Here is a 6,616-nt window from a genome sequence, read left to right on the forward strand (position 1 = left end):
TTTGTTGGCACATGTGATTAGCTGTCTTGGCAGAGCGCCATCTGTTTCGCTGTGCTTTTGCAGCCATTACGACTATGCCATCGCGTCTATGTCAGGTGCATGGGCACCTCGTATTGGCTTTATCCAAACAAGCAGTGATTAGAAACAAATCCTGAGGGCAGAGGTTCTTGTATACAAATCCTGTAGGCTGAAGTTCTTGTGTTCGACAGGTCTTTGTGTATTTGTCGTCTTCGTTTCAAGTAGAACAAGCTGGCACAATGCCCGCTGGATGGCACTCGCCAAGAGGCATAGGGCGAAAAAAAAAAGATCCAAAAATTCAACGCCATGATTTGCCGTTAAAGCTCTCGTATCAGTTTGTACACCAGCTACATCTAGCTCACCCTCCGAATGTTGGCATCTGTCGGACATGGCTGCTTCACTATCCACTTCCTCTATGTTTTCCCTCTGCTAGTTCCGCTGTGCCAGTGAAGGTGGCATCGGGGCAGCAGTATGACGGTGCGCTTCTCTTCCTCTTCCATTCTTATTCTCAGCGCCCCTTTCGCCCATGCCCATGTCTGCCCCCGCTCAATAGCTGACTGGATGGCACGGTGCCAACCTGCCACCGCCATCGTTCCTATTTGTAGCTCATCTCTTCATTGCCCTTCCCCCGTTTCTGGGTTTTTTCTCCCTTCCCTTCGTTAAATTCATACACATTATGAATCATTAACACTGTGAATGTTAGAAATTATTTTTTAAGACTTAATTTTTCATGCTCTGTTTGAGATTTTACTGCACCTGAAGGACCTGAACCTAGTTGTGCCAGCCGTGCAAGTAATTACTAAAGCAGTAAGTTATTCCACTGAGACAATAGGAGAAAGTCAGAGTTTGAATGCTTATGTTGATTTAATTAACTTTCACCAGCCCCCATCAAGTGCGCGTTTACACTTTGGTAGTGGCTCATTTTGTTCAACACACAAACTAAAGCCATACAACTGATCCCATTCACAGTAGAAATCGATTAAGTATCATTGACCTCATCTGCTTTACCAATATGACCCGACTCGCCTATTTGTTCGGCTGAAATCAAAAGCTGACTGTGTTGGTGGGGTTATTAAGCAAATATTCTCATTAGTACACAAAACATAATGAATATGTAAATGATGTGTGTAATTTATGCATGGGCTAAGAGGCTTCCTTTCTTTTCTGCACCTCTTTGTATACACTATTTACAGCTCACTGAGCTGGACTTCACACTTGAAATCCCCATTTTATCACTTTCTCCACCAAATCATGTCAATAATGCCACAGAAGAGCATTTAATTTTTTTTCTTAGGCTGATGAACAATTAGATGTAATCAAAACATTTCCATATGGAAACTAGATATACATGTCCAGGTTTTCTCAAGGTCCAATTATTTATATGTTTAAAGAACAACACTTTTTTATAACCTTTAGGGAACATTTATCACTCAATATAATTCTACATGGGATAAATGGTAAAAAAAATACCCAACTATACTAGCTTTTTTCTACCACCAAAATATGAAACAGACAATTTACCAGAAAACAACTATAGCCCACATGTTCTTGGTGTAATGCAGCGTTTTCTTTTTTTGAAGATGATTTATTCATAACTACAAAAAACATTGGACGTGATATCTCATTTACTTATGTTATAATGTGATGTTTTGTTTCTCAAGACGATTATCCAATCAGAGCAGAATGAGTCTCACATGAGTCTCTCATTTGGGTTGCCAGTTTCAATGCTGAAATCCAGTTTGTTTAAACCTAAAAAGACTCACTTTGATCTGAATCTACATAAACCCGAGCACCGGCAGCCAATCATTAATCAGTGCTAGTGCAGCCTCTGCAGCTCAGTGACTGAATTCTGCTTTCACATGAGACATGGCCTTTCCTATCTGTGCCCTCTATATACAGGTTTAGACACTGGCAACCCAAGTTTAGTTGTGTTTGTACAACTGCAACAGTGCAGGTTACATACAGTTGCTTTAATGTATATGCTTTGGTAATGTGCTTTGGATCAATATAAAAATCATAAAATGGAATAAGGTGAAAGATATTATTTATAGCTTTTGAGCATAAAAGTGGGTTGCAAACTACGATTTTGAGATTTGAATAAAGCCACTGATTAAGGATGGGAGATATTTTGAAGCCAAAATCTGTTTTGTGTGTGTGTTTTTTTTAACAATCACATATTGAAAATCTAGTCTCCATGTGCCCATATGTTATTCCCAGTTTATCTTCAGTGCATCAGATTTGTCTTTCTGAACAGACTAATGAGTAAAAATGGAAATAGAAGGGCAATTATGATAAAAATATGGCTGTATTACACATCATGTCACAGATCAATTCATTTTGTTATTATTTTTAATAAAAGTGATCTATGAACTTTACAATAACCTAAATAAATTTGTGGGCATTACTATGAATTTTTAAATCTTAATATCTGTATCGGCAAATATTGTACATATACATCGATCGATATCAGATAACAAAAAAAAATAAAAAAATCCATTCAATAAATATGCTCTTTTGGGGTCATCTTAAAACTGTTCTAATTTTTCAGTGTCTTTTTATGATAGCTCCAGCCCTGACTCAACTCTAGTGTCTCAGAAATACTTTGACTTGAAACTCCTCTTTAAGTCCCAGAGTGGCCTCTTGAAACAACAAACCCTGGAGTGTTGCATTAAACCCACAACAACAAGGCTGCTTCTTTCAGGAGTGTGAATAGTTAACATTCTCACTCTGCCATGCTTCCCTTTGTACCCATTCATGGCTTGGCTCTTAATGTGTGGTCCAAACCTTGTGTTAAACATGTCCCTTATACTGGTGGGGTATTTTTCGCTCCTGTCTGGCATAAACACCTATACTACCGTAGCTCCCTCGGCGATCACCATAGCAACAAACTGCCGTACCCACGTGAGGCGCATAATAAGATGTTCCCCGAGACCGTGAACCATAAAGCAGCGACAAACTAGACACCCACAGCGATGAATGTGAATCAGAAGATAACCACTCAAATGGCAGCCCTCACCTTTTTACAGACGCCATTTTCTGTGTGTACTTATCAACAGGCTAGCATCACTGGGCGTGCTCTGTGATTGGAACGTGCACTGTCTTTCTACCTCTTCAGACCCTAACAGGTGCTGATGAGCTGCAGTCAATGATTGTAATGAGCTATCGATCAGCGTGGGAAAACAGAGGGGACACAGAGGCTGGAGGGAGGCTGGGGGAAGCAGAGGACACAAACACTACGGCCAGGGAAGAAAAAAAGTAACTTCAACTAAATGGAGACAAGCTGCCTCAGACAGTCTATCAATACTCCTTTTAATCAAGTTCTCCTCATTGTTCTGCCTTTATGGGGAAGTCTTTGAGGGTCCATGTATTACAGGGACTAGGACATTTCCTGATCATTAGGGGCAGGATCTACTTCAAAGAAAATACTGCATTTTAAGTCTTTACACGGTATTACATATTATACACAATATAGGTTTACAGTAATGTTATAACCTTTGCAATTTACTATCCAGATGTTTGAATCAATATATAATGTCTAGACATGTGAAATTGTAATACTGGATATATCATTAACATTAATAATATCTGAAAATGCTTTATATAGAGCTGTTTAGAAATACAAATGAAACAAACAGGCGTTGTAATCTTTTGTGTATTGTAAGTGTATTAAGTGTAAGTAAGTGTAATTAGTCATATTTCTGCATCCTTGTGGGTAATTTTACAGTCCTTTCACATTTGTCTGATAATTAAACCTCAGCTAATATATTTAGAGACATCTTTTAACACATTTTTGATGGATTGCCACAATATCCTGTTATTATTGGGATGCTCAAAATATCAACTTATTAATTTCTGTCAACATTGCCCACCCCAAATTTAGTCTTCCTATTATCTTTTGAAGATAAACAACATTTAACAAGTTTGATTTAGTTTAACTAAGTCATAGTTTGTATAGTTGAGTCCTGGTCTCAGGTTTATAGTCCGATGTTTAGTACTTTTAACAATTGCCAATTAGCTATGTTTGACTAATGGTTTAATTTTAGTTCATCCTACACCTTTTTAATACCTTTAATTTGGACGTACAGCTGTATAAATATTAAAAAAAAGGATTTTTCTGACAAGCCTTGCGATTAGATTTGTGATTTATGCTTCAATACAATTATAAGATTTAAAGTTTACTTTTTAAACACATCCAGGAACACAACTTTGAGAACAGACTGAAATCTGAACTGCTAAACTAATACTAAGGCTTTCATGCATTTCAAAACATGTTTATAAAGGTCTAAACAGCAGGGTTATAACATATGTTTTATAAATAACAAACATATGATACTGAGTTTGTTATTATGTTTTTTTATTAAATAATTACAGTCTTTGCTACTTTGTAATCGTGACCACTTGAGTTTGCTATTTTGATATGATTGCAATTAATTTGGAGCCACACTACCTTGAATAAGTTTGAAAACTATTTATTTCAGAGAAGTAATATCTAAATTGTACCAAAGAGGCTACAGTCATGCTGCTGCTGCATTCTATAAAAACACTCTTTCTGTAATACATTCAGATAGAAAGCTGATTGTTCTATGACTTCGAATCAGGAAAGATGGATTCACCTGAAAATCCTCTGCCTATTCTGAATTACGCCAAACTATGTTAAGGGGCCAAAACCAAAACAAAGAGCAATTGCAAAATGAGACGTTGTTTTACATACAACTAAATTTCAACTTAATGAATGCATAGGTTTCCCTAACAATCAACAACCTCTTATAAAGTAGACCAAACTCGAAAAGTCAAAGTATCAAGGTACATGTGTGTGGAATGGCCATGCAGACATCACAACAGTGCCAAGATGCCAGTCAACAGCACTGACGCAGTATCTTTATTCGCTTTTTCTTTCCTCTTATTTTTTTTGTGTGTGCCTTATGCGGGGAGCGGGGTAGACAGCTTTAGGGGAGGGGGAGGTGCCTGATGTTTGTCGTGTGTGTTGGCTGGCGTTCCAGATAATGAAATGCAGCGAGGAACAAAGAGCTGGGGGCCGCTATTCTGTGCGCTGCGGCTTCATTGGCACTGCCGTCACTCTATGATTCTTCCATAGCCTCCTTTCTTGTGTACGCACGCGCCTGTGTTGATGTTTGTAAGGGTTGGATTGTTGTGCATGTGTGTGTATATAGCCCCTCCTCTCCCTGTTAGTATTCTACATGGCAGATCCCCCTAATGTAATAACGGTGTCTGCATGTCTAATTTACAGCAGGAGAGAGTAAATAGCCTGTGGTTAATTACAGTATGTGTGTGTGTGTGTGTGTGTGAGTGTGTGCGCGCATGTGTCCACGGACGCATGGCTTTGTCAAGATGATTTATGAGTTGCAAATAGCTACACCAGTGGCCCGTTTCTCCACACTTAGTTTTTAATCTGTCCTCTCATTAATTTTCCCCGAGACGTTATTATGGTTTTATAACATTGTGCACAAGGATGCGCATGTGAGTTAATGAGACAGAGGTGTGGATATTTTGTAAGCATCCTCACCAACATGGACACTTGGGTTTTACTTACTTACCTTCCCAGTACCTACCGTCTTCACTTACCTTTTACTTGGTGTTTTCCCGGTGATGTGGTATCACTTTTCTCTCCTCTTTTCTGGGTCCTTTCACTCACTCTCTCCATTGAAAGCCACAATGAACACAGATCTGTATTGACAGTACACGGTAGAACATGGAAACAGCGGGTCAATCCGTTTAGCCCAAGGGCCGATACACCAATTCACCAATTTGTCAGTGTTAGTTTGAGAGAGAAAAGCAGCTAATCTCTTCGCTGTGCTCTCTATTGATCACCCACTTAGAATCCACTTCTCTGTCTAAACACTATTGATTCTCTCTCTCCCTCAATCTTTTTCCCTTTCTCTCTATTTTCTGTATCGCGCTTTCCGCACATGCCGTCGCTTTTGGTGCTTTTTTTTTTTTACTTCTACTACTTTTACCCCCAACTTAGAGAGTATGACCTTACTTAGAATCCTGGTGTCAACATTTCAGATATCAATACCAGATGCCAATAATCCTCAAAGATAACTTAAAAAGATACATTTCAAAGATATGATTAGAAAAAACATCTTATCAGGTGTGCGGGGCGTTTTACCTCCTTGACTACCAAATCAAGGCACCCCGCTGGGTTGACTTAAAAGCCGAAGTAGGCTCTTATTAAAGAAATTAATTACTTAGCAATCTTCTGCTGGCCTATGATTACAAATTCACTCCTGGGTGCAATTGCTTTGTTTCTAACTTGAAAAAAGACAGCATTCCAGCTTAGATGAGGCTTTTGTCAATCTGTCCTTTGGGATCTAGCAGCCCACAATGAGAAACTAAGCCAAAGGTCTGACCCAGTCTGGTGAGATGTCTTACATTAGGCTAGCAGAGGCAGGTATAAAACTACGGGGTAAACGCAAAATTTTATGTAAATATATGCGCTTGTGTGTAACTTCAAACACAATTGTTATTCCATGGCGCGTTGTGTTGTTAAATGTAATCTATTTCTTTGACATGAACACCCCCTATTGGTTAAAATAAGAAACTACAGTCTACGTTACAAAACACTGCCACATGGCTT

The sequence above is a fragment of the Periophthalmus magnuspinnatus genome, chromosome 6, assembly GCF_009829125.3.
Source record: "Periophthalmus magnuspinnatus isolate fPerMag1 chromosome 6, fPerMag1.2.pri, whole genome shotgun sequence".
In the NCBI taxonomy this organism is placed as follows: Eukaryota; Metazoa; Chordata; class Actinopteri; order Gobiiformes; family Gobiidae; genus Periophthalmus; species Periophthalmus magnuspinnatus.